This window comes from Mobula birostris, chromosome 2 (assembly GCF_030028105.1).
Source record: "Mobula birostris isolate sMobBir1 chromosome 2, sMobBir1.hap1, whole genome shotgun sequence".
NCBI lineage: Eukaryota > Metazoa > Chordata > Chondrichthyes > Myliobatiformes > Myliobatidae > Mobula > Mobula birostris.
Genome location: NC_092371.1, coordinates 101,802,061 through 101,817,079, shown reverse-complemented (window position 1 = coordinate 101,817,079; position 15,019 = coordinate 101,802,061).

Here is a 15,019-nt window from a genome sequence, read left to right as displayed (position 1 = left end):
GTGGACTGAAGGGCCTGTAATGTGCTGTAGACTTTCTAAGTTCAATGTTCCATTTTCCTCCCTGATGTTAGTAATGTTCTGGATGATGAGGGTCCTTTATAATGGAAGCTAACTTCCTAAGACACCCTGTTCCGAAGATGTTGTTGACGGTGGTGTGGCCAGTGCCACGATGGAGTTAACTGGGTTTGTAGCCTTCTGCAGCTTTTTCCAATCTTGTACAGTGGCTTCTGCACACTAGACGGTGATCCCGCCAGTAAGAATGCTCTCCACAGTACTTTGGGAGAAATTTGCTAGGGTATTTAGTGACATACCAAATTTCCTCAAACTCCTAATGAAGCAGCCAAGCAATATTTCTAAAAGCTCAAATAACATACTGAGTCAACCCAAAGACAGTCCAGACACAGGACTTGCACTTACTAGGTTTCCAATCTATGAAATCTCTTCTGTCGTTTTCTCCTATGGATGGAGAATTTTCTATATGTGTAGCAATTCGTAAACAGAGACAAATAAAGACAAAAGATAAGGATTAAAAACTAGATTAGATTAGATTATGAGGACACACAGTCCTCTTTTATTGTCATTTAGTAATTCATGCATTAAGAAATGATACAACGTTTTTCCAGAATGATATCACGGAAACACATGACAAACCAAGACTGAAAAACTGACAAAAACCACATAATTATAACATATAGTTACAACAGGGCAAAACAATACCGTAATTTGATAAAGAACAGACCATAGGCATGGTAAAAGTCTCAAAGTCTCTCGAAAGTCCCATCATCTCACACAGACGGTGAACCTCCAGCGCCGCAAACTTGCCGATGCAGCACCCTGGAAGCATTCGACCACAGTCGGACTCCGAGTCCGTCCGAAAACTCCAAGCCTCCGACCGGCTCTCAGACACCGAGCACCAAGCACCATCTCTGCCGAGCACTTCGACCCCAGCTCCGGCAACAGGCAATAGGCAAAGCCGAGGATTTGGGGCCTTCTCCTCCGGAGATTCTCGATCGCATAGCAGCAGCGGCAGCGAAGCAGGCATTTCAGAAGCTTCTCCAGATGTTCCTCTGTGCTTCTTCACGCCTGTCTCTGTCAAGTCAGGATTGTGCACGGCATCCTTCTTCACAGATACGATATCATTTGGAACGGCCGTGCACACTGCGTCGTGCTGCCATCTTCTCCTCCCTCCTAGCAGCTTTATTTGTCAAACATACATTGAGACATTGGAACATGCAGTGAAATGCATCAACGACCAACACAGACTGAGGATGTGCTGGGGCCAGTCCATAGTGTCACCATGTTTCTGGTGCCAATATAGAATGCCCACAGCTTACTAACCCTAACCTGGACATTGTTGGAATGTGGGAGGAAACATCCACACACTTCGGTGCAATAGGAAGGGTTTGGCCCAAACACCGGCAAATGGGATTGGCTCAAATGGCAGTTTTGGTCTGTGTGGATCAGATGGGCGAAAGGGCCCGTTTCCATATTGTATGACTCCATGGAAAAGAATTAGTTCCATGTACACAACACCCACTGACCCTCTTAATTCCTTTAAACCTCTCCCGTCTCACCAGAAACTTGCACCCTCTAGTTCAAGCTAACCTACCCTGGGAAAAAAAATAATTTAACTATCTATCTCATCTCTGACCACTGGACCTCAACTCCTAGAGTTCTAGTTTCAGGAAAAGTAGAAGAGGGTTGACCCAAACACAGAGCAGTGGAGATGATTTAGTGGTGAGTGATAATTTTAATAGTGAACTGCAAAATATCAAGCCACGAATGGCCATGAACAAGAGAGAACATAATTAACTCAATGAGGCAACTGAGGGCTAGGAACAACTGGTTGAGGCTGGCTGGCTTGATTGGTGAACCAAGGACTGTGGGTGCGAGCTGGGCTTAAATAGGTTGCAGGTGACGAGTTGGAAACGAGTGACCGACGACTCCTGTTAGCTGGGTGGAGACTGTGAGGTGCCCACTTGTGCAGGCCTGACACTGATTGACTTTCACAGTTGATCTCAATCCTGTTATCACCTCAGGCAAATTTCTTAGCTGTTCTCTGAACCACCAGTTTGGGTGTCTTCCATAAATTTACTAACCATGATTCTGATATTCTCATCTAAATCATTAGACAATCCAATTATATAATATCCCAAAAAATAGCCTGAGTTCAGCAATGCAGACAAGTTGAACCAGGATTTCAGATATAATTGGCTGACCTAGATTTATTTATCAAAAAATTATTGTCACATGCCTGCATTAATGAGTACAGATTACACTCTGAATGTTGGTTTTCTTGGAGTCAATGAGGCAATTGTGGATGCGTCCTACAATATTCCAATGCTGAGCACTTAGTACAAGTGGCAGAGGAATGGATTCCCATCCTTTTAGGGTTTATTATGGGTTGTGCAAAGTTAGGTTTTTGGTTCCCTGTGCCATTGTTACATTGTAACAGTTCTGTAAAAGAATGAATAGTATTCATGCATATTTATTCAGTTCCCGAGCACAATTAATACTCACCTTCAGAATGATGAAGTTACTTACGAACTATAAAAAATCTTGTTTCAGTATTTGTCTTTAGTATTTGTACAGAGATCGTGTTGTTAAATCTGGTGGGAGCACAGGATGTTGGGAATGCTGAGGGTGGAGTGCCGGGGCAGGGAAGTGGAGAGTGGGTACAGACGCACCCAGCCCCGAGACACCAGGCAAGGTCATTTGATTCCAAATAATTGGTTTATTGATCCTTACAGAATGTCTCTCTGCTCCTTCCCCTCTCCCTTCCCCTTTTCTAAACTACGATTCCTCTCTCCCTGCCCCCTTCCCACACTCAGTCCACAAAAGACACCTATATCGGAATTAGGTTTATCATCACTTACATGTCATGAAATTTGTTCCTTTTGTTCAGCAGCAGAACAGTGTAATGCATAAAATTACTACAGTGCTTAGGCACTATAGCCATATATATGTACCCTAAGATTTCTGCACAGTATATACCGTATATGTGCAGTATTGTATATAAGGAATGGAATTCCGTAATTATTTATTAGTTATTATTTACTATTTTATACTTTGAGCATTTAAATTTAGGAAAGTGAATTAACCTCGCTTGTTCCGGTTTTCCCCCACATTCCAAAGACATATGGGTTAGGGGTAGTCAGCTGTGGGCAAGCGATGTTGATGACGGAAGCGTGACAATAATTGTAGGCTGCCCCCAGCATATCCTCAGACTGTGTTGGTTGTTGACACAAACAATGCACTTAGATGGTGAGAAATAAGTATCATAATAAAGAATTGTTTATTCAAGATTGTGATGAGAAGATATTTCTTCAAGCAGCATTTTGCTTTCTTGGAGGCTCTTTTACTCAATGTTAAAGATCAAAGTTTACTTAATGTCATTTCTAGTACGCAAGTGTAAATGAGTATGAAACAATTAGTACTCCAGATCTGATGCAGCACAAAAACAATACCAAAAAAACCACAATAAGGTAAAGAACACAATGATTTTAAAAAGCACAATAAAAATAAATCCATAAGATAGCTTATATACATAGATTGATTGTATGTCCATAAGGTGACGCTGGGCACAGGAGTATCTGTATGAAGAAGATGGCAGCAGCGAACAAACCAACCAAAGGCAACATCCTTCAGAAAGTTCATGAAATGACTTTTTGTTCTTCTTTAACCTCATTTATTTCTTCTTCTTTGAAATACGACTCTGCTACTGTTGGAGTCTGTGATTTACATTCTGACGCTGTGCTTTTGGGCCAGTTGAGTGATCTGGCGCTTTTCTATCTCCAAGGGAGTTCAGTGAGTTTGGAGCAGAGGGTGCGACCTGGAGGCCAAGAAAATTGGAGACGAGGCACGAGCTATGATCGACTGCATTTCTCGCCAATTATAGTGTCACGCAAGATTGAAATGAACGAAGACAAGAGTGGAGGACGAGTGTGCGTTCAGCACGGTCTGCCTGGGTTTGACCAGTTTCTCTCTCTCTCTCACTCTTGCTCACTGCTCCCAGATGAAGATGCCTACGTTTCACTGGTGTCGCATCCTCTTGTTTTATGCTGCTGGAGGATGGTACCAGAGTCTAAGATATTGGGCAATGTTTAATCGATGTGGTTTGAGGATTGGACACTGCAGTTTATGTATATGTGTTTCTGGTTTTTAATTGCTCCTTTTTTTTTAAATTGCTGTTTAATGTGATTTCGATCAGAGTGTACTGGCCCTATGACCAGCAAATGACACAGCGTAAAATTGAAATGAACTGCACTAAACTGAACATTCCTGGCCTGTTTTGGTGACTCTGTGGTTTAATATTTAATGTTCAGTGTTTTTCGCTAGTTTTTTGCACGTTGGGTGTTGGATGTTTCCTTTGACCAGGGGCCATGGCCTCATTTCGTGGCTGCCCGTGGGAAAACAAATCTCAGGGTTGCATCATGCATGCATGCTTTGATAACAAACGTACACTGAACTTTGAACTTTGAACTTTGACTGCACATATAGTGACTGGGGCAGGAGATGATACAGTCGTGGTGGCTGGAGGTGTGGATAAGTGGATCAGCTTTACGCCTTGGGAAAGTAACTGTTTCGGAGTCTGGTGGTCCTGGCATAGACAGAGATGACAAGATTTTTGGATTTTCAGGGAATCAGGCGATATGGAATTAGTGTAGAAAAGACATGCCAAGTAAAAAAATACCGACCGCAGTCTCACTGAACAGCAGAGCGGGTGGTGGACTGAATGATTACTGCTGCTTCTAGTTCTAATGTACTTAAGACTGCATTATATGTCAAATGACAGAGCAAGTTATGGTGCAATCTGAGGCAATTGTCCAAGCAATTCATTTGGATGTATATTTTGAAAAGTAGGACTATTATTTGAATGGCTCTTTTTATGGCTCCAGGGCGTATTGAAGTGCTTCACAACCAATGGAAATGTGGAGACTGTTGTAATGTGGGAAATGTGGTAAAAAGCAATATCTACAAATAGCAATTTGATACAAATTGCATTTAGGATCTTTGCTCCACAGGCGTGTTCATTCCACACTCAGTGGCCACTTTATTAGGTACACCTGTACACCTGCTCGTTGATGCAAATCTGTAATGTGCCAATCATGTGGCAGCAACTCAATGCATGCAGACATGGTCAAGAGGTCCAGTTGTTATTCAGAGCAAACATCAGAATGGAGAAGGAATGTGATCTAAGTAAGTTTGACACTGGAATGATTGTTGGTGCCAGGCGGGGTGGTTTGAGTATCTCAGAAACTGCTGCACTTCTGGGATTTTTATGCACGACAGTGTCTAAAGTCTACAAGGCAGCATCTATGGGAAGCAGTAGACAGTTGATGTTTCAGGCTGACAGCCTTTATCAGGACTGATGAGAGGTCTCAGCCAGAGACATCGACCATTTACTGTTTTCCATCGATGCTGCCTGACCTGCTGAGTTCCACAGCATTTTGTGTCTGCTGCTTTGGATTTCCAGCATCTGCAGATTCTCTCTTATTTGTGAATCTCTGGAGTTTACAGGGGATGGTGCAAGAAACAAAAAACATCCAGTAAAGTGCAGTTCTGTGGGCAAGATCACCTTGTTAATGAGAGAGAGGTCAGAGGAGAATGGCCAGACTGGTTCAAGGAAGGTGACAGTAACTCAGATAACCACTCATTACAACAGTGTCATGCAGAAAGGCATCTCTGAGCACACATCTTGAAGAGGATGGGTTCCAACGGCAGAAGACCACAGCAGGTTCCACTCCTATACCTAATAAATTGTATGTTATTAAACTTTTCCGTTCAGTGAATGCTGCTTTTCAGCTGAGGAAATACTGACACCTAGTGGTGAAACTCAGAACATTATGTTCAATTTTGTTCAGCTCTTTCGACTGAGGGTGAGATGAGAAAAAGAGGTCGTAAGTGTAAGGTGAAAGGTAAAATATTTAAGGTGGTGACTTCTGGAGGTGAGCATTAGGGCATCTAATTCCAGGGGAGTTTTCAATTATACCACTCTAATCAGCAGTTTAAAAATATCAGACACAGTTACAAACCCACAGGTTTCATTTACTGTGGACTGACACTTTAAGAGCGCCTAAGTGAGGCGGGACTATGATGTCAGTCACAGGCTGCTGCAAACTTAAACTCATATATAGAGAGTGAACTTCAGTCGAAAGAGAGAGAGAGAGAGAGAGAGAGACTGGGGAAGCCGGTAACTTCAGCTTGTCACAGCTGAGGCTTGGAACTTTCTTATGCTCACTACTACTGCTACTACGTCGACTTGTGCCTAGGGGGCCGGTGTCGGGCACGATGACAAACTCTCCACTTCTCCCTCTCCCTCATCAGTGTGTTCAGTTCATCTACATTAACCGCGCTGCTGTTTTCTAGGAGTGTGTTGACCATAGTCTTGGGAGGGCGCCCAGGGTTCATCGTCCCGTGCTTGGGTTCCCATATGATGACTAGGCTGGCAGGTAGCTCGGGGTGGCGTAGACAGTGTCCCACTAGTTGCAGTCTTCTTGCCTCGATTTTAGTGGTGAGCATCGGTAGGTCGTCATAGAGCTCGACGTTCGTCATGTGCTGTTGCCAACTCACGTCAAGAGCCATCCGGAGCATTCGTGTATAGCAACCATCTGGAGACTTCCACATCGTCTTGGGGAGTGTCCACGTCTCGCATCCATACGTGAGAATGGACTCTATGACTGCTATGAAATACTCTTTTTAAGCCCTCTGGTCAGGTTCGACTTCCTATACCCACAAGGGTGGGTTAAACATTGGCACGGAGCACATAACGAATGTGTGACTGTCACTTCATACAATCCATAGGAGTGGATTTTTGGGGTATCTTGTGGGACCACTTTTGTAACCCTTACCTGGGTATGTTGTGTGGTAACCACTGGAAGATGATATTCCTGTGACAGGTCACTTCCGGTGATATTTCACATGTGGATTTGGAACAAGACAAGACCTTGGTGACTGTTATCTCGTTTTACCAGCGTGGAATCTGTGGAATACTTCATAATTACCTTTTCTCTATGTTTCACCTTGGATTACAAATATCTCTCTCCCATCATTTATTTCATGCATTACTGAACTTTCCTACTTTACCATCTCAAGACTCTCAGCCTTATTCCCCCAAGCTCAATAGTTTGGGAGTTATATTTACACACATATCTACACATAACACTGTTAACTTTCATTTATCTTGGTTGAATTACTGTATTATAAGTAGTTACTAATAAAGATAGTGGTTTTAATATCGAAACCTGACTCAGCATGAAATCTCTTGCTGCTGGTTTGTTTCTAAAACGTTACCGTTCATAACATGCGCAAATAAAAATTATTTTAATTTTATGAAGTCAATATATTCAAAGGGATCTGGGAATACAGAACTATCATTCTCTGCAAGAGGTGTCACAGGTAGATAGGGTCATAACAAGAAGTTTTTTGGCACATCGGCCTTCATAAATTAGACTATTGAGTACAGGAGTTGGGATGCTATGCTGAAGAAGTTGTATAAGATATTGGAGAGGTCAAATTTGGAGTATTACGTGCATTTCGGATCACCTACCTACAGGGAAGATATAATTAAGATTGCAGGAGTGCAGGGAAACTTTACAAGGATGTTGCCAGGACTTGGGGACCTGAGTTACAGGGAAAGGTTGAGTAAGTTCGGACTTTGTTCCCTGGAGTGCAGGAGACTGAGGAGAGATTTAACACAGGTATACAAAATAGGGGTACAGAAAGGGTGAATACAAGCTGGTTTTTTCCACTGAGGAGGGCAAGACCAGAACTAGAGTTCATAAGTTAAGGGTGAAAGGTAGACTATTTAAGGGGAACATAAGGGAGCACGTCTTCACTCAGAGGGAGGTGAGTGTGTGGAATGAGTGGCCGGCGGAAGCAGTGGATGCGGGTTCAATTGCATCATTTAGGAGAAGTTTGGAAAAGTACATGGATGGGAGAGATATGGAGGCTATAGTTCAGGTGTGGGTCAATGGGACAAAGCAGAATGACAGTTCAACATGGACTAGATGGGCCGAAGGGGCTGTTCCTGTGCTGTACCTCTCCATGATTCTATGACCCTACTCTGTAAAATCATATTCAACATTGTAATTCTAGCAGGATTTCTATATGCATAAAAAGCTGGAGGAGATTTGGCATTAATAGAATATAAAAACAAAGACTTTAATAAGGCACTGGTCAGACCACACTTTGAGGATTGTGAGCAGTTTTGGGCCCCTTATCTAAAAAAAGACATGGTAGCATTTCCACAGGAGGTTCAGGAGAATGATTATGGGAATGAAAGGGTTAACGTATGAGGAGCATTTGATGGCTTTGGGCCTGCACTCATTGGAGTTTAGAAGAATGAGGGAGATCTCACTAAAATCTATGAACTTTGAAAGGCTGAGATAGAGTGGATGTGGAGAGTGTCTTTCCTATAGTGGGGGAGTCTAGGACTAGAGGACAGAGACTCAGGATAGAGGGATGCCCACTTAGAATGGTGATGAGGAGGAATTTATTCAGCCAGAGGGTGGTGAATCTGTGGAATCCGTTGCCACAGACGGCTGTGGAGATCAAGTCAATGGGAAGATTTAAATCAGAGGTTAATAGGCTCTTGTTTAGTCAGGACATCAAGGGCAATGGGGAGAAGGCAGACAAATGGGGTTGAGAGGGATAGTAAATCAACCATGATGGAATGGCAGAGCAGACTCGATGAGCCAAATGGCCTAGTTCTGCTTCTATGCCTTATGGTTTTAATATGATGAAACGGCTGGTTTCAGTCATAATTTCATTGTTTTAAAATGAGATTTGGAATCTCAGGTCTACAAGTTTGCAGATGATGCATCTGCAGTGAGCCATACCTCAGATAATGATGAGCCAGAGTATAGGAAGGAGATAGCGAGCTTAGTAGCATAGTGACATGCGATACATGAACCTTTCCCTCAATGTCCACAAAACCAAGGAGCTGGTCATTAGCTTCAGGAAGGGTTGTGTGGCACACACCACTGTTTACATCAACACTACTGATGTCTACAGGTTTGAGAGTATCAAGTTCCCAAGAGCAAACTTCACTCATCCAACCACATAGACACCACAGCCAAGAAAGCTCACCAATGGCTCTATTTCCTTCGGAAATCTGGAATGTCAAATTAAGGCATATTGTGAGGTCTCCTTAATTCTCCCTAATCTTATAACTTTGCCCCTTCACTTGAGACTGTCACTAGTGGAAACATCTCGATATCTACTCTATCAAGTCCCTTTTGGTTGCTACATGTTTCAATGATGTCAGACATCATTTTTCTAAGCAAAGAATAAATGTCTAAATTTATTAGCAGTTTATGATAGGACATCTGTCTTTTCCCAGGGATAAGAAGAGAATATCTCATCTGGGCATCTTCAGTGCAAGGTATCTGAATCAGGATCATTCATCGCTGACATATGTTGTGAGATTTGTGGTCAAATCTGTTGTGAAGTATATTGTACAACATTGCAAGACCTAAAAGTTATTATAAGTTGCAAAAAAAGTGGAAATGAGGAATAAAATCATAAGATATGGGAGTAGAATTAGGCCATTCGGCCCATCAAATCCGTACCATTCCATCATGGTTGCGTTATTACCTCTCTCAACCCTATTCTTCTGCCTTTTCATGACTAATCAAGAACCTATCATCATTTTAAATATACCCAATGGCTTGGCCTCCACAGCCGTCTGTGGCAATGAATTCCACAGATTCGCCAGCCTCTAGCTAAAGAAATTCCTTCTCAATTCTGTTCTAAATGGGCAGTCCTCTATTCGGAGGTTGTGTCCTCTGGTGCTAGATGCCCCCACTATAGGAAACATCTACATCCACTCTATCTGGAACTTTCAATATTTAAAAACAAGAGAAAATATGCTGGTGGACCAGATGAACTGCACCCTAGGGTTCTGAAAGAGGTAGCAGTGGAGATTGTGGAGTCATTAGAAATGATCTTTCAAAAATCGTTGGACTCTGGCATGGTACCAGAGGACAGGAAAACTGCAAATGTCACTCCATTCTTTAAGAAAGGAGGAAGGTCGCAGATAGGAAAGTATAAACCAGTTAGCCTGGCCTCAGTAGTTGGGAAGATGTTGGAGTGAATTGTTAAGGATGAGATTATGAAGTACCTGGTGACACAAAACAAGACAGGAGAAAGTCAGGATGCTTTCCTTAAGGGAAAATCTTGCCTGATGAACCTGTTGGAATTCTTTGTGGAGATTACATATAGGATAAATAAAGAGGGTGCAGTGGACATTGTATTTTCAGATTTTCAGCAGGCCTTTGACAAGGTGCCACACATGAGGTTAATTACCAAGTTATGAGCCCATGGTATTACAGGAAATTTACTGGTGTAGCTAGAGCATTGGCTGATTGGTAGGAGGCAGCATATGGGAATAAAAGGATTCTTGGGAGTCCTTGTGCAGAACACCCTAAAGGTTAACTTGCAGGTAGAGTCGGTGATGACGAAGACAAATGCAATGTTAGCACTTATTTCAAGAGGTCTAGGATACTGAGCAGAGATGTGATGCTGAGGCTTTATAAGGCACTGGTCAGACCACACTTGGAGTATTGTGAACAGTCTTGGGCCCCTTAGCTTAGAAAAGTTGTGCTGGCATTGGAGAGGGTTCAAAAAGGTTCACAAGGATGATTCCTGGAATAAAAGGGTTACCACACGAGGAACGTTTGATAGCTCTGGGTCTGTACTCACTGGAATTTAGAAGGATGAGGAGGGATCTCACTGAAACCTTTTGAATGTTGAAAGGCCTGGACAGAGTAGATGTGGAAAGGATGCTTCCCTTGGTGGGGGAGTCTAGGACAAGAGGGCACAGCCTCAGGATAGAGGGCCATCTATTTAAAACAGAGATGTGGAGAAATTTCTTCAGTCAGAGGATGGTGAATTTGTGGAATTTGTTACCACAGGGAGCTGTCGAGACCAGGTCGTTTGGGTTCATTTAAGGCAGAGTTTGATAAGTTCTTGACTGGACATGCCATCAAATGTTACAGCTGAAGAGTGGGGTTGAGGAGGGCAGAAGATTATTATCCAAGACTCAATGGCAGAACAGACTAGATGTGCCAAATGGCCTAATTCTGCTCCTATGTCTTATGATCTTATGGTCTTCGAACAAGAATATCAGAATAGTGTTCATGGGTTCACAGACCATTCAGAAATCTGATACTAGAGAGAAAGACACTGTTCTGAATGCATTGAGAATGGGTCTTCAGGCTCCTTTGCCTCCTCCTCAATGGTGGGAATGAAATAAGGGGACCAAAATTGTACAGTACTCCAGCCCCTGTCTTGCTAACACCTTGTACGTTTCTTCCAAAACAATATTTTTCTTTTTCACCATGGATGGTCTCAAACCCAGCTGCAAAAGGAGGAGGCTTGGACGTAGAGATTGTAACGCCATCCCATAAAGCCCAGAGCGACAGAAACTACAACAGAAGCTCCAAAAACCCTCGAAGGATCTTTGCCAAGAAGATGCTTGAAGTGGTGTGGTGAAAGCCACAATTCTGTGGAAGCCACAGGGCTGACTGACCTTCTCTTATCCAGGAGAGATCTGCCCAGGACAGAGGATTCTGGTGATCTGCTTTTGGCAGCCCAGGCTTCAGTAGGGGTGATGGGCTGAAGTAAAAAGTTGAGCTTAAGTTCCAAACCAATGGTAGTAATGGTCAGTATATCATTTGTGTTCTCCATTACATGCTGCACCTGCATGTTAACATCTCTTCCCTCAGATCTTATAACATCTACATTCTTCTCTCTCTATCTAATTAATAGCCTGCCTGTTGATTTCCCTATTGAAACGCCTGGCCTCACACTTCTCTAAATGTGGGTCAGTAAATGAGGATCTATCCTGGGCCCAGCATACTGATGCAATTACAAAGAAGGCACGACAGCGGCTATATTTTATTAACGGGATGAGGAGAATTGGTATGTCGCCAAAGTGACTTGCAAATTTCTACAGACGTACTGTGAAGAGCATTATAACTGGTTGCATCACCGTCTGGTATGGAGGGGTCACTGCACAGGGCCACTAAAAGCTGTAGAAAGTTGTAAACTCAGCCAGCTCTATCACGGGAACCGGCTTTGAGGACACCTTCAAAAGATGATGCCTCACAAAGGCAGCGTCCATCACTAAGGACCCCCATCACCTAGGACATGCCCTCTTCTCATTGCTACCATCAAGGAGGAGGTACAGGACCCTGAAAACACACACTCAATCTTTCATTGGAGAATACCCTCCACCGTACATCAGTAGAAATTGGCAAGAGTCTTTGGTGACATACCAAATATCCTCAAGCTCCTACAAAATATGCCTTCTTCATGATTGTATCAATGGGTTGAGCCCAGCACAGACCTGCAGAGATGTTGACACCCAGGAACTTGATCTGCTCACCCTTTCCACTGCTGACCCCTCATTGAGTGCTCCCCCAACCTCACCTGCTTGAAGTCCACAACTGGATCCTTGGTCTTCATTAACGACGGGCTATAGTGTATAGTCCATTAGTTTAATGATGAGATGTTGGGATGAATACACGATCACATTTAATGGGATAGGTTTAAGGGGCTGAATGGCTTTTTCATAGTTGTATACTTCCAGCATACACAGGGAATAAAAATTGAAATGCATATATTTTCATGAGGAAATTATTATAAATAAGAAAAGCAGAAAATTGGAAATGAACTAACATTATCTCTTGCACCAACTTGCAGCTGGCTGCAGGGAATAATTGACAGAGACTGAGGAATGACTGGACTTTCTCCCCTAGTGAATTGCATAAGAGAGATCTAATGAGAAGAACTTAAATGGGGGTATGGAAGAATCACCTCAAAGTACTCTAGGGATGGAAGATATAGCGGAGTTATATTCTGTGCCGGATGTCAGCAGTTGGTGTGATGGCAATGTTTATTCATGGATGCAGAAAAAAAATTCAGTAACTAAAAAAAGGATGTTTTTTTTTTCCCGAATGCAATTACGAGAGAAGGCATTTCCCGTGTAATAGTTTCTCTACATTGTGGTTATCACACAGGTCAGATCTACACTGTTTGCAGAACACAAGTTAAGTGATAATTCACACTGAGTATTTAGAAATCCTATATCCTGTGCACTCCTATCATCAAATAGCAAATTCCCTATCAAAGTATCTTATCATTTGGCTAATTCCTACAGAAGTACCATGGAGAGCATTCTGACTGGAACGGAGGCTCCAAAGCATAGGATCAGAAAAAGCTGCAGAGGGTTTTCAACTCAGCCAGTCCGTTATGGGCACAGACCTCCCCATCACTGAGGACATCTTCAGTAGGTGACCTACCAAGAAGCCTCATGAAGGATGCTCACCATCCACACAAGGACATGTCCTCCTGACATTAGTATCATTAGGGATGGGGTACAGGGGCTTCAAAGCACACACTCTTTCCATCTGCCATGAGATTTGTGAATGGTCCATGAACCCATCAACATAATGTCACAATTTTGCTCTCTCTTTGCACAACTTATTTGTTTAATATTATAATTCTTATTATAACTTATGGTATTTTTTATGTCCTTCACTGTACTGCTGCCTCAAAACAAAAAATTGATGAGATATGTCAGTGATAATACACTTGATTTGGATCCATGTGACAAACGAAATATGCTACATCTAATTGTAGACTGCAGTCCTTTGATCGTGTGAATCAGTCCCCTCCTCTTCAGTGAGCGTACTCTTCACCATCACATCCCACACACTTGGTGGCCACTTTATTAGCTACACTTGTACGCCTGCTTGTTAATGCAAATATCTCATCAGGCAACTATCGATGTATAAGAGCATGTAGACATGGTCAGGAGGTTCTGTAGCTGTCAAGACCAAACACCAGAATGGGGAAGAAAAGTGACCTTAGGCTTGGAATGATCTTTGGTGCCAGACGGGATGGTTTGAGTATCTCAGAAACTGCTGATCTCCTGGGGTTTTCATGCACAACAGTCTCTAGAGTTTACAGAGAATGGCGCAAAAAAACAAAGAATAAAAACATCCAGTGTGTGGCAGTTCTATGGGTAAAAATGCCTTGTTAATGAGAGATCAGATGAGAATGGCCAAACTGGTTCAAGCCGACAGGAAGGCGACAATAACTGACATAACCATATGTTACAACAGTGGCGTGTGGAAGAACATCTCTGAATCCTTGCAGCAAATGGGTTACAGCAGCAGAGGACCATGAGCATACGCTCAGTGGCCACTTTATTAGGTACTGAGTGTATAAAATCCAAGCAAGCATAGGAAAGTCAACCTACAAGGAAAACACTAGAAAAAATGACAATTCTGCAACAGTATCTACCTGCTGCACACTGCCATTGATGAGGATAATGCTGTTCTTGGACCCTCATCTTCCCATTAGCTGTTTAATTGTTGGCAACCATTTGCAAATAGATGTGGCATCCATTTCATTTAAGCATAGCTCTGTCTGCTGCATTCTCATTTTGCTGGTTATTAGTTTACTTTACTTTATTGTCGCCAAACAATTGATACTAGAGCGTACAATCATCACAGCAATATTTGATTCTGCGCTTTGCGCTCCCTGGAGTACAAATCAATAGTAAATAGTAAAAATTTAAGTTATGAATCATAAATAGAAAATAGAAAAGGGAAAGTAAGGTAGTGCAAAAAACCGGGAGGCAGGTCCAGATATTCGAGGGTACGGTCCAGATCTGGGCAGGATCCATTCAGCAGTCTTATCAGAGTTGGAAAGAAGCTGTTCCCAACTGTGGCCGTACGAGTCTTCAAGCTCTTGAGCCTTTTCCTGGAGGGAAGAGGGACGAAAAATGTGTTGACTGGGTGGGTCGTGTCCTTGATTATCCTAGCAGCACTGCTCCGATAGCGTGCGGTGTAAAGTGAGTCCAAGGACAGAAGATTGGTTTGTGTGATGTGCTAGGCTGTGTTCACGATCTTCTGCAGCTTCTTCCAGTCTAGGACAGGACAACTTCCATTCCAGGTTGAGATGAACCCTAGAAAAATGCTTTCTACAGTGCATCTATAAAAATTAG